At 46.0% G+C, this 14,809-nt stretch overlaps 1 protein-coding gene and 1 long non-coding RNA gene across 2 annotated transcripts in view; one reads left to right on the top strand and one right to left on the bottom strand.

Annotated features, from left to right (window-relative positions):
- LOC118384071 (histone-lysine N-methyltransferase, H3 lysine-36 specific-like) overlaps positions 1 to 14,809 on the top strand; it is a 103,583-nt gene that overhangs the window by 4,845 nt on the left and 83,929 nt on the right.
- Positions 11,251 to 12,022, bottom strand: LOC127929007 (uncharacterized). Its single transcript, XR_008133196.1, has 3 exons — positions 11,839 to 12,022; positions 11,519 to 11,595; positions 11,251 to 11,321 (listed from the first exon to the last, which is right to left on the bottom strand). It is a non-coding gene; the product is annotated as an uncharacterized LOC127929007 (long non-coding RNA).

A 14,809-nucleotide genomic window follows, 5' to 3' on the forward strand; every position in this document is an offset into this window, starting at 1 on the left:
AGGAGGTTAATATAGTAAGTAGCCTACCTGGTGTTCCTCAACCTGTGGTTGATACAGGAGGTTAATATAGTAAGTAGCCTACCTGGTGTTCCTCAACCTGTGGTTGATACAGGAGGTTAATATAGTAAGTAGCCTACCTGGTGTTCCTCAACCTGTGGTTGATACAGGAGGTTAATATAGTAAGTAGCCTACCTGGTGTTCCTCAACCTGTGGTTGATACAGGAGGTTAATATAGTAAGTAGCCTACCTGGTGTTCCTCAACCTGTGGTTGATACAGGAGGTTAATATAGTAAGTAGCCTACCTGGTGTTCCTCAACCTGTGGTTGATACAGGAGGTTAATATAGTAAGTAGCCTACCTGGTGTTCCTCAACCTGTGGTTGATACAGGAGGTTAATATAGTAAGTAGCCTACCTGGTGTTCCTCAACCTGTGGTTGATACAGGAGGTTAATATAGTAAGTAGCCTACCTGGTGTTCCTCAACCTGTGGTTGATACAGGAGGTTAATATAGTAAGTAGCCTACCTGGTGTTCCTCAACCTGTGGTTGATACAGGAGGTTAATATAGTAAGTAGCCTACCTGGTGGGAAAGGCCTCCATTCGCTATCTGAGTGCATGTGGACAACACTTCTCCCTTGCCTCTGTTCCTGCCCCTTTGATAATGGACCGTTCTAAATCGAAAAACAAACGTTACATATTAGTAAAGATGAGATTAAATAGAAAATAGTCTTGGTGATGTAACGATTCTCCTCTTCGTCTGAGGAAGAGTAGTCAAGATCGGACCCACACGCAGCGTGGTAAGTGTCCATGTTAATATTTTAATATAACAGAACACGAAACAAAAATAACAACGAGAATGTAAGAAATTAAACAGTCCTGTCAGGTGAAACAACACAAAACAGAAAACAACTACCCACAAACACAGGTGGGACCAGGCTACCTAAAGTATGGTTCTCAATCAGAGACAACCAGGCTACCTAAAGTATGGTTCTCAATCAGAGACAACCAGGCTACCTAAAGTATGGTTCTCAATCAGAGACAACCAGGCTACCTAAAGTATACCTCAATCAGAGACAACCAGGCTACCTAAAGTATGGTTCTTAATCAGAGACAACCAGGCGACCTAAAGTATGGTTCTCAATCAGAGACAACCAGGCGACCAAAGTATGGTTCTCAATCAGAGACAACCAGGCTACCTAGCATGGTTCTCAATCAGAGACAACCAGGCTACCTAAAGTACGGTTCTCAATCAGAGACAACCAGGCTACCCAAAGTATGGTTCTCAATCAGAGACAACCAGGCTACCTAAAGTATGATTCTCAATCAGAGACAACCAGGCTACCTAAGTATGGTTCTCAATCAGAGACAACCAGGCTACCTAAGTATGATTCTCAATCAGAGACAACCAGGCTACCTAAGTATGGTTCTCAATCAGAGACAACCAGGCTACCTAAGTATGATTCTCAATCAGAGACAACCAGGTACCTAAGTATGATTCTCTAAAGGCTATGGTTTTCTCAATCAGAGACAACCAGGCTACCTAAGTATGATTCTCAATCAGAGACAACCAGGCTACCTAAGTACGGTTCTCAATCAGAGACAACCAGGCTACTAAAGTATGATTCTCAATCAGAGACAACCAGGCTACCTAAGTATGATTCTCAATCAGAGACAACCAGGCTACCTAAAGTATGGTTCTCAATCAGAGACAACCAGGCTACACTAAGTATGGTTCTCAATCAGAACAAATCCAGGCTACCTAAAGTATGATTCTCAATCAGAGACAACCAGGCTACCTAAAGTATGATTCTCAATCAGAGACAACCAGGCTACCTAAAGTATGATTCTCAATCCCAGAGACAACCAGGCTACCTAAAGTATGGTTCTCAATCAGAGACAACCAGGCTACCTAAGTATGATTCTCAATCAGAGACAACCAGGCTACCTAAAGTATGGTTCTCAATCAGAGACAACCAGGCTACCTAAGTATGGTTCTCAATCAGAGACAACCAGGCTACCTAAAGTATGGTTCTCAATCAGAGACAACCAGGCTACCTAAGTATGATTCTCAATCAGAGACAACCAGGCTACCTAAAGTATGATTCTCAATCAGAGACAACCAGGCTACCTAAAGTACGTTTCCCCAATCAGAGACAACCAGGCTACCTAAGTATGATTCTCAATCAGAGACAACCAGGCTACTAAAGTACGATTCTCAATCAGAGACAACCAGGCTACCTAAAGTATGATTCTCAATCAGAGACAACCAGGCTACCTAAAGTATGGTTCTCAATCAGAGACCTTAGGCTACCTAAAGTATGGTTCTCAATCAGAGACAACCAGGCTACCTAGCACGGTTCTCAATCAGAGACAACCAGGCTACCTAAAGTACGGTTCTCAATCAGAGACAACCAGGCTACCTAAAGTACGGTTCAATCAGAGACAACCAGGCTACCTAAAGCATGGTTCTCAATCAGAGACAACCAGGCTACTCTAAAGTATGTTCTCAATCAGAGACAACCAGGCTACCTAAAGTATGGTTCTCAATCAGAGACAACCAGGCTACCTAAAGTATGGTTCTCAATCAGAGACAACCAGGCTACCTAAAGTATGGTTCTCAATCAGAGACAACCAGGCTACCTAAAGTATGGTTCTCAATCAGAGACAACCAGGCTACCTAAAGTATGGTTCTCAATCAGAGACAACCAGGCTACCTAAAGTATGGTTCTCAATCAGAGACAACCAGGCTACCTAAAGTATGGTTCTCAATCAGAGACAACCAGGCTACCTAAAGTATGGTTCTCAATCAGAGACAACCAGGCTACCTAAAGTATGGTTCTCAATCAGAGACAACCAGGCTACCTAAAGTATGGTTCTCAATCAGAGACAACCAGGCTACCTAAAGTATGGTTCTCAATCAGAGACAACCAGGCTACCTAAAGTATGGTTCTCAATCAGAGACAACCAGGCTACCTAAAGTATGGTTCTCAATCAGAGACAACGATTGACAGCTGCCTCTGATTGGGAACCATACCAGACCAAACACATAGAAGTAGAAAACATAGAATGCCCACCCCAACTCACGCCCTGACCAAACCAAAATAGAGACATAAAAAAGGGAACTAAGGTGAGGGCGGGACAGCTGGGTAAAAACCTGATGACTTGATGAGGGAACTAAGGTCAGGGCGGGACAGCTGGGTAAAAACCTGATGACTTGATGAGGGAACTAAGGTCAGGGCGGGACAGCTGGGTAAAAACCTGATGACTTGATGAGGGAACTAAGGTCAGGGCGGGACAGCTGGGTAAAAACCTGATGACTTGATGAGGGAACTAAGGTCAGGGCGGGACAGCTGGGTAAAAACCTGATGACTTGATGAGGGAACTAAGGTCAGGGCGGGACAGCTGGGTAAAAACCTGATCACTTGATGAGGGAACTAAGGTCAGGGCGGGACAGCTGGGTAAAAACCTGATCACTTGATGAGGGAACTAAGGTCAGGGCGGGACAGCTGGGTAAAAACCCGATGACTTGATGAGGGAACTAAGGTCAGGCGGGACAGCTGGGTAAAAACCGATGACTTGATGAGGGAACTAAGGTCAGGGCAGGACAGCTGGGTAAAAACCTGATGACTTGATGAGGGAACTAAGGTCAGGGCGGGACAGCTGGGTAAAAACCTGATGACTTGATGAGGGAACTAAGGTCAGGGCGGGACAGCTGGGTAAAAAACCTGATGACTTGATGAGGAACTAAGGTCAGGCGGGACAGCTGGGTAAAACCTGATGACTTGATGAGGGAACTAAGGTCAGGGCGGGAAGGTCAGGAACTAAGGTCAGGGCGGGACAGCTGTAAAAACCTGATCACTTGATGAGGGAACTAAGGTCAGGGCGGGACAGCTGGGTAAAAACCTGATGACTTGATGAGGGAACTACGGTCAGGGCGGGACAGCTGGGTAAAAACCTGATGACTTGATGAGGAACTAAGGTCAGGGCGGGACAGCTGGGTAAAACCTGATGACTTGATGAGGGAACTAAGGTCAGGGCAAATGGGACAGCTGGGTCAGGCGGACAAAACCTGATGACTTGATGAGGGAACTAAGGTCAGGGCGGGACAGCTGGGTAAAAACCTGATGACTTGATGAGGGAACTAAGGTCAGGGCGGGACAGCTGGGTAAAAACCTGATGACTTGATGAGGGAACTAAGGTCAGGGGCGGGACAGCTGGGTAAAAACCTGATGACTTGATGAGGGAACTAAGGTCAGGGGCGGGACAGCTGGGTAAAACCTGATGACTTGATGAGGGAACTACGGTCAGGGCGGGACAGCTGGGTAAAACCTGATGACTTGATGAGGGAACTAAAGGTCAGGGCGGGACAGCTGGGTAAAAACCTGATGACTTGATGGGGAACTAAGGTCAGGGGGCGGACAGCTGGGTAAAAACCTGATGACTTGATGAGGGAACTAAGGTCAGGGGCGGGACAGCTGGGTAAAAACCTGATGACTTGATGAGGAACTAAGGTCAGGGCGGGACAGCTGGGTAAAAACCTGATGACTTGATGAGGAACTAAAGGTCAGGCGGGACAGCTGGGTAAAACCGATGACTTGATGAGGGAACTAAGGTCAGGGCGGGACAGCTGGGTAAAACCTGATGACTTGATGAGGGAACTAAGGTCAGGGCGGGACAGCTGGGTAAAAACCTGATGACTTGATGAGGGAACTAAGGTCAGGGCGGGACAGCTGGGTAAAAACCTGATGACTTGATGAGGGAACTAAGGTCAGGGCGGGACAGCTGGGTAAAACCTGATGACTTGATGAGGAGTCAGGCGGGACAGCTGACCTTGATGAGGGAACTAAGGTCAGGGCGGGACAGCTGGGTAAAACCTGATGACTTGATGAGGGAACTACGGTCAGGGCGGGACAGCTGGGTAAAAACCTGATGACTTGATGAGGGAACTAAGGTCAGGGCGGGACAGCTGGGTAAAAACCTGATGACTTGATGAGGGAACTAAGGTCAGGGCGGGACAGCTGGGTAAAAACCTGATGACTTGATGAGGGAACTAAGGTCAGGGCGGGACAGCTGGGTAAAAACCTGATGACTTGATGAGGGAACTAAGGTCAGGGCGGGACAGCTGGGTAAAAACCTGATGACTTGATGAGGGAACTAAGGTCAGGGCGGGACAGCTGGGTAAAAACCTGATGACTTGATGAGGGAACTAAGGTCAGGGCGGGACAGCTGGGTAAAAACCTGATGACTTGATGAGGGAACTAAGGTCAGGGCGGGACAGCTGGGTAAAAACCTTGATGAGGGAACTACGGTCAGGGCGGGACAGCTGGGTAAAACCTGATGACTTGATGATGGGAACTAAGGTCAGGGCGGGACAGCTGGGTAAAAACCTGATGACTTGATGAGGGAACTACGGTCAGGGCGGGACAGCTGGGTAAAAACCTGATGACTTGATGAGGGAACTAAGGTCAGGGCGGGACAGCTGGGTAAAAACCTGATGACTTGATGAGGGAACTAAGGTCAGGGCGGGACAGCTGGGTAAAACCTGATGACTTGATGAGGGAACTAAGGTCAGGGCGGGACAGCTGGGTAAAAACCTGATGACTTGATGAGGGAACTAAGGTCAGGGCGGGACAGCTGGGTAAAAACCTGATGACTTGATGAGGGAACTAAGGTCAGGGCGGGACAGCTGGGTAAAACCTGATGACTTGATGAGGGAACTAAGGTCAGGGCGGGACAGCTGGGTAAAACCTGATGACTTGATGAGGGAACTAAGGTCAGGGCGGGACAGCTGGGTGATGACTTGATGAGGGAACTAAGGTCAGGGCGGGACAGCTGGGTAAAACCTGATCTTGATGAGGGAACTACGGTCAGGGGGACAGCTGGGTAAAAACCTGATGACTTGATGAGGGAACTAAGGTCAGGGCGGGACAGCTGGGTAAAAACCTGATGACTTGATGAGGGAACTAAGGTCAGGGCGGGACAGCTGGGTAAAAACCTGATGACTTGATGAGGGAACTAAGGTCAGGGCGGGACAGCTGGGTAAAAACCTGATGACTTGATGAGGGAACTAAGGTCAGGGGCGGGACAGCTGGGTAAAAACCTGATGACTTGATGAGGGAACTAAGGTCAGGGCGGGACAGCTTGGTAAAAACCTGATGACTTGATGAGGGAACTAAGGTCAGGGCGGGACAGCTGGGTAAAACCTGATGACTTGATGAGGGAACTAAGGTCAGGGCGGGACAGCTGGGTAAAAACCTGATGACTTGATGAGGGAACTAAGGTCAGGGCGGGACAGCTGGGTAAAAACCTGATGACTTGATGAGGGAACTAAGGTCAGGGCGGGACAGCTGGGTAAAAACCTGATGACTTGATGAGAGAACAGCGTATGCAGTCTGAGGTAAGGGACAGCTGGGTAAAAACCTGATGACTTGATGAGAGAACAGCGTATGCAGTCTGAGGTAAGGGACAGCTGGGTAAAAACCTGATGACTTGATGAGAGAACAGCGTATGCAGTCTGAGGTAAGGGACAGCTGGGTAAAAACCTGATGACTTGATGAGAGAACAGCGTATGCAGTCTGAGGTAAGGGACAGCTGGGTAAAAACCTGATGACTTGATGAGAGAACAGCGTATGCAGTCTGAGGTAAGGGACAGCTGGGTAAAAACCTGATGACTTGATGAGAGAACAGCGTATGCAGTCTGAGGTAAGGGACAGCTGGGTAAAAACCTGATGACTTGATGAGAGAACAGCGTATGCAGTCTGAGGTAAGGGACAGCTGGGTAAAAACCTGATGACTTGATGAGAGAACAGCGTATGCAGTCTGAGGTAAGGGACAGCTGGGTAAAACCTGATGACTTGATGAGAGAACAGCGTATGCAGTCTGAGGTAAGGGACAGCTGGGTAAAAACCTGATGACTTGATGAGAGAACAGCGTATGCAGTCTGAGGTAAGGGACAGCTGGGTAAAAACCTGATGACTTGATGAGAGAACAGCGTATGCAGTCTGAGGTAAGGGACAGCTGGGTAAAAACCTGATGACTTGATGAGAGAACAGCGTATGCAGTCTGAGGTAAGGGACAGATCGCACACTTTATTTGACTACTTTCTCAAATCGTCTATAGTCACGTCATGCAGACTATATCTTTTGATTTCTACGAAATTCTAAGGTTTGTATCATTCACAGCTAAAGTTGCCAAATAACTGTAAATCTAGTGTATAGTGTCCTGTTCGAAATAATTACATTTACGTTTGCCATAGCCAGTTCATATGAGCACTCGCACCGGAATGGGGGAAAATATCCTATTTTATTCAGCCATGTTCAATTATATATTTTTCTTACTATAAAATCATATAATGTAAAATAATGGCACGGGACTTATAAACAATATCTAGTCTGCTAAATGAACAAGCCTATAGCCTACAGCATGGAGCACAGCCAGATACCATACAGTATCTAGTCTGCTAAATGAACAAGCCTATAGCCTACAGCATGGAGCACAGCCAGATACCATACAGTATCTAGTCTGCTAAATGAACAAGCCTATAGCCTACAGCATGGAGCACAGCCAGAACCATACAGTATCTAGTCTGCTAAATGAACAAGCCTATAGCCTATGGCATGGAGCACAGCCAGATACCATACAGTATCTAGTCTGCTAAATGAACAAGCCTATAGCCTACAGCATGGAGCACAGCCAGATACCATACAGTATCTAGTCTGCTAAATGAACAAGCCTATAGCCTACAGCATGGAGCACAGCCAGAACCATACAGTATCTAGTCTGCTAAATGAACAAGCCTATAGCCTACAGCATGGAGCACAGCCAGAACCATACAGTATCTAGTCTGCTAAATGAACAAGCCTACAGCCTACAGCATGGAGCACAGCCAGAACCATACAGTATCTAGTCTGCTAAATGAACAAGCCTATAGCCTACAGCATGGAGCACAGCCAGAACCATACAATATCTAGTCTGCTAAATGAACAAGCCTATAGCCTACAGCATGGAGCACAGCCAGATACCATACAGTATCTAGTCTGCTAAATGAACAAGCCTACAGCCTACAGCATGGAGCACAGCCAGATAACATACAGTATCTAGTCTGCTAAATGAACAAGCCTACAGCCTACAGCATGGAGCACAGCCAGAACCATACCGTATCTAGTCTGCTAAATGAACAAGCCTATAGCCTACAGCATGGAGCACAGCCAGAACCATACAGTATCTAGTCTGCTAAATGAACAAGCCTATAGCCTACAGCATGGAGCACAGCCAGAACCATACAGTATCTAGTCTGCTAAATGAACAAGCCTATAGCCTACAGCATGGAGCACAGCCAGATACCATACAGTATCTAGTCTGCTAAATGAACAAGCCTACAGCCTACAGCATGGAGCACAGCCAGAACCATACAGTATCTAGTCTACTAAATGAACAAGCCTATAGCCTACAGCATGGAGCACAGCCAGATAACATACAGTATCTAGTCTACTAAATGAACAAGCCTATAGTCTACAGCATGGAGCACAGCCAGATACCATACAGTATCTAGTCTGCTAAATGAACAAGCCTATAGCCTACAGCATGGAGCACAGCCAGAACCATACAGTATCTAGTCTACTAAATGAACAAGCCTATAGCCTACAGCATGGAGCACAGCCAGATAACATACAGTATCTAGTCTGCTAAATGAACAAGCCTATAGCCTACAGCATGGAGCACAGCCAGAACCATACAGTATCTAGTCTGCTAAATGAATAAGCCTATAGCCTACAGCATGGAGCACAGCCAGAACCATACAGTATCTAGTCTGCTAAATGAATAAGCCTATAGCCTACAGCATGGAGCACAGCCAGAACCATACAGTATCTAGTCTACTAAATGAACAAGCCTATAGCCTACAGCATGGAGCACAGCCAGATAACATACAGTATCTAGTCTGCTAAATGAACAAGCCTATAGCCTACAGCATGGAGCACAGCCAGAACCATACAGTATCTAGTCTGCTAAATGAACAAGCCTATAGCCTACAGCATGGAGCACAGCCAGAACCATACAGTATCTAGTCTGCTAAATGAACAAGCCTATAGCCTACAGCATGGAGCACAGCCAGAACCATACAGTATCTAGTCTGCTAAATGAACAAGCCTATAGCCTACAGCATGGAGCACAGCCAGAACCATACAGTATCTAGTCTGCTAAATGAACAAGCCTATAGCCTACAGCATGGAGCACAGCCAGATACCATACAGTATCTAAGTCTGCTAAATGAACAAGCCTATAGCCTACAGCATGGAGCACAGCCAGAACCATACAGTATCTAGTCTGCTAAATGAATAAGCCTATAGCCTACAGCATGGAGCACAGCCAGAACCATACAGTATCTAGTCTGCTAAATGAACAAGCCTATAGCCTACAGCATGGAGCACAGCCAGATACCATACAGTATCTAAGTCTGCTAAATGAACAAGCCTATAGCCTACAGCATGGAGCACAGCCAGAACCATACAGTATCTAGTCTGCTAAATGAATAAGCCTACAGCATGGAGCACAGCCAGAACCATACAGTATCTAGTCTGCTAAATGAACAAGCCTATAGCCTACAGCATGGAGCACAGCCAGAACCATACAGTATCTAGTCTACTAAATGAACAAGCCTACAGCCTACAGCATGGAGCACAGCCAGATAACATACAGTATCTAGTCTGCTAAATGAACAAGCCTACAGCCTACAGCATGGAGCACAGCCAGAACCATACAGTATCTAGTCTGCTAAATGAACAAGCCTACAGCCTACAGCATGGAGCACAGCCAGAACCATACAGTATCTAGTCTGCTAAATGAATAAGCCTATAGCCTACAGCATGGAGCACAGCCAGAACCATACAGTATCTAGTCTGCTAAATGAACAAGCCTATAGCCTACAGCATGGAGCACAGCCAGAACCATACAGTACGCCAATTTCATATCCTGTTCTTCTGAAATCTTTAGATCTGCCTAACATAAATAAAGGAGGACCTACTGTGATGGTGTGTATTAAATGGATTTATTCTACTTTTTTAACATGTAGACTAAACATGTTAAACATGTTTATGTTAATTCGCAGTAAATTACCGTGAGTCCGCCAGTCTTTTGCACGACAATAACCAGCTGACAAAATTTCATGGCCGCCACAGACCTCGATGCCCATGTTGACTCCGATGCTTCACACGTTTGTGTCAAATTGGCTGGATGTCCTTTGGGTGGTGAACCATTCTTGATACACGCGGGAAACTGTTGAATGTGAAAAAACACAGCAGCGTTGCAGTTCTTCACACAAATCTGTGTGCCTGGCACCTACTACCATACCCCGTTCAAAGTATGAAATATTTTGTTTTGCCCATTCACCTTCTGAATGGCAACACATACACAATCCATTTCTCAATTGTCTCTAGGCTTAAAAATCCTTCTTTAAGCTGTCTCTTCTTCAACTACACTGATTTGAAGTGGATTTAACATCAATAAGGGAGCACAGGCTGACCAGGTGAATCTAGGTGAAAGCTATGTCACGGAAAGAGCAGGTGTCCTTAATGTTTTTGTATAATCAGTTTATCATGTAAAAATATGTATCTCCTCTCCTTTGTTCAGGTGGTGGCCTGCGGAGGTGTGTCTTCCTAAGAACGTCCCAGAGAACATTCTCCGTATGAAACACGAGGTGGGGGAGTTCCCCGTTCAGTTCTTTGGTTCTAAGGACTATGCCTGGACCTACCAGGCCCGAGTCTTCCCTTACATGGAGGGAGATGCCAACAACAAGGACAAGATGGGGAAGGGTTGTGACGCCATCTACAAGAAAGGTTAGAAATATACTTCATTTTTAGAAAGAAATACCAAAGAACCATTCCTATTTAGTGTATTAAAATGCCTTTTTGCACCTTCTAAATGTTTTCTTCAAGTCTTAACAATAGAGATGTTTCCAGGTACCATATGGCAGGGCTGAAAGTTTGCAATTTGAGATGTATTAGCTAGTTGACAATGCTAACTTCTGTTTCCTTTCAGCTCTGAATGAAGCTGCTGAGCGGTTCAAAGCTCTTCAGGATGAGAAGGAGATGAGACAGCTTCAGGAGGACAGGAGGAACGACAAGAAACCTCCTCCCTACAGACACATCAAGGTACTGTCCCTTTAAATCTCCTCCCTACAGACACATCAACGTACTTTCCCTTTAAACCTCCCTACAGACACATCAAGGTACTGTCCCTTTAAACCTCCTCCCTACAGACACATCAAGGTACTGTCCCTTTAAATCTCCACCTTACAGACACATCAAGGTACTGTCTCTTTAAACCTCCTCCCTACAGACACATCAAGGTACAGTCTCTTTAAACCTCCTCCCTACAGACACATCAAGGTACTGTCTCTTTAAACCTCCTCCCTACAGACACATCACGGTCCTGCCCCTTTAAATCTCCTCCCTACAGACACATCAAGGTTCTGCCCCTTTAAATCTCCACCCTACAGACACATCAAGGTACTGTCTCTTTAAACCTCCCTACAGACACATCAAGGTACTGTCTCTTTAAACCTCCTCCCTACAGACACATCAAGGTACTGTCTCTTTAAACCTCCTCCCTACAGACACATCAAGGTTCTGCCCCTTTAAACCTCCTCCCTACAGACACATCAAGGTACTGTCTCTTTAAACCTCCTCCCTACAGACACATCAAGGTTCTGCCCCTTAAACCTCCTCCCTACAGACACATCAAGGTACTGTCTCTTTAAACCTCCTCCCTACAGACACATCAAGGTACTGTCTCTTTAAACTGTCCTCCTCCCTACAGACACATCACGGTCCTGTCTCTTTAAACCTCCTCCCTACAGACACATCAAGGTACTGTCTTGTGTCTGTCCCTCTCTTTGGTCCCTATTTGGCTTGTCCTGCTACAGATTCTCTCATGTTTGACGATTGAATAGTACCTCAGTATTTTCACTCAAATCTCCCTTTGAGATCTATGCATAATTCACGCAGAAGTCTGACTTGCATCCGCTTAATTCTTCCCCTCAGGTGAACCGACCAATCGGCAAGGTCCAGATCATCACGGCGGACCTATCGGAGGTGCCGCGCTGTAACTGCAAGGCGTCTGATGAGAACCCGTGTGGCATGGACTCAGAGTGTATCAACCGCATGTTGATGTATGAGTGCCACCCTCAGGTGTGTTTGGCAGGGGAGAGGTGTCTGAACCAGAGTTACACCAAGAGACAGTACACCCAGGTGGAGATCTTCAGAACCTTGTCACGAGGCTGGGGGCTACGGGGCGTCTCCGACATCAAGAAGGTACAGACTAGAGCATCAAACTACAACACAAAACAGTTCCCCTTGTGTTTCTGTTTTTTTTTTAGAGAACCATTCCTCCTTGTCACCACTACGGATCTGCACTGCTGCCTACATAAATGCCCCTGGTGGGATAAATCAAGTATTTTCAATTCAAATCAATTCCAAGGCCCTTTTCACCCGATTTGTTCTTTGTTTGTGTCTGTTTTAAGATGTGGACTTACAGTAGTATATTTAGCCTCCATGCAGCTGTGTCTGTGATGTAAAAGGTGTTGTGTATCAGCTGGATTATAACCTGAGTCTCTGCTCTTCTCTCTCTCTCTCTCTCTCTCTCTCAGGGTGCCTTTGTGAATGAGTACGTGGGGGAGGTGATAGACGAGGAGGAGTGCAGAGCCAGGATCAAACATGCTCAAGAGAACGACATCTGTAACTTCTACATGCTCACTCTGGACAAGGACCGGATCATAGACGCTGGACCCAAGGGGAACCAGGCGAGGTTCATGAATCACTGCTGCCAGCCCAACTGTGAGACCCAGAAGTGGACGGTAAACGGAGACACCAGAGTGGGCCTCTTTGCCCTGGAGGACATCCCCAAAGGTCAGAGGAAGTACTAACAAATCTCCTGGAGCCTGGTTCTATTTCTGTTACTATCTCCTGGAGCCTGGTTCCATTTCTGTTACTAACTCCTGGAGCCTGGTTCCATTTCTGTTACTATCTCCTGGAGCCTGGTTCCATTTCTGTTACCAACTCCTGGAGCCTGGTTCCATTTCTGTTACTAACTCCTGGAGCCTGGTTCCATTTCTGTTACCAACTCCTGGAGCCCGGTTCCATTTCTGTTACCAACTCCTGGAGCCTGGTTCCATTTCTGTTACCAACTCCACTTCAGGCACTAGGCCTAGTGACAAAAAGTGTCTTTGTAATTTGTAAAGATTCAGAAGGTAACTGTGAAGAAACACGACATAAGAAACAAACCTAATTGTTCCTTAATTATGGACAATGATATCAACTCTGTTGGCCTAATTTAGAATAGGAATACATCTACCTGTACAGTACTTGGCTGTGTATTTTTTTAAATTTCTGAGCAGGTGTGGAGCTGACCTTCAACTACAACCTGGAGTGTCTTGGTAATGGGAAGACGGTGTGTAAATGTGGAGCGTCCAACTGCTCTGGGTTCCTGGGGGTTCGACCGAAGGTAAGGCTCTGAGAGTGACGAATGTCAACATGCAAAACATTCTCATAAAAATGTTACTTGTCTACTAGACACTCTTATCTAGAGGAATGTAAAGTAAGTGCTTTTGGTTGTTTACTGTGTGATGAAGATGAGTTATACTATAAAAAGTAAAGGCAGACTGGGGAATATAGCAGTCTAAAGGTAGACTGGGGAATATAGCAGTCTAAAGGTAGACTGGGAATATAGCAGTCTAAAGGTAGACTGGGAATATAGCAGTCTAAAGGTAGACTGGGGAATATAGCAGTCTAAAGGTAGACTGGGGAATATAGCAGTCTAAAGGTAGACTGGGGAATATAGCAGTCTAAAGGTAGACTGGGGAATATAGCAGTCTAAAGGTAGACTGGGAATATAGCAGTCTAAAGGTAGACTGGGGAATATAGCAGTCTAAAGGTAGACTGGGGAATATAGCAGTCTAAAGGTAGACTGGGGAATATAGCAGTCTAAAGGTAGACTGGGGAATATAGCAGTCTAAAGGTAGACTGGGGAATATAGCAGTCTAAAGGTAGACTGGGAACATAGCAGTCTAAAGGTAGACTGGGGAACATAGCAGTCTAAAGTAATGACCTGTGTGTGCGTGTGTCTTGTCTCCCAGAACCAGCCATCTAAAGCACGGGAAGGAAGGGAACTAAAGGAGGGCAAGAAGAAGGTTCTGGTGAAGAGGAAGCCTCAGCAGGAGGTGACGAAGGAGAGGGAGGACGAGTGTTTCAGCTGTGGGGACGGAGGACAGATCGTGTCCTGTAAGAAGACAGGATGTCCCAAGGTCTACCACGCAGACTGTCTCAACCTGGCCAAGAGACCTGCAGGTGAGTGAAGGGGCGAGAAACCACCTCCCCCATGAAGGCTCTTTGACCCAAAATGTCTGTTATATTATGTGTGATTATGAATGGGACTTGGCTAAGAGGCTGTTGTCTATAGATGATTTTGTCCTTAGAATTCCATGTAGCAGTTTGGACATGAGACTTCCCTGGGCACACAGCATCATTTCAACATGAATAATTGGGTAATATTTGGTTGAGAGGTTGGATCGATGACATTACCACCGACTGTATATTCAGCCGCTCAAAAAGACAGTCAAAAGTTAGTTGAATTTCCTATTTGGTATTTTATTAGGATCCCCATTAGCTGTTGCAAAAGCAGTAGCTACTCTTCCTGGGGTTCCACACAGAACACGATACATGACGTGATACACAACAAGACCAGCTCAAGGACAGAATTACATACATTTCAAACTATCACTATGGTGTCGACAGCAATACGTAACTGAACGAAGTACAAC

Source organism: Oncorhynchus keta, chromosome 4 (assembly GCF_023373465.1).
Source record: "Oncorhynchus keta strain PuntledgeMale-10-30-2019 chromosome 4, Oket_V2, whole genome shotgun sequence".
Taxonomy (NCBI): domain Eukaryota; kingdom Metazoa; phylum Chordata; class Actinopteri; order Salmoniformes; family Salmonidae; genus Oncorhynchus; species Oncorhynchus keta.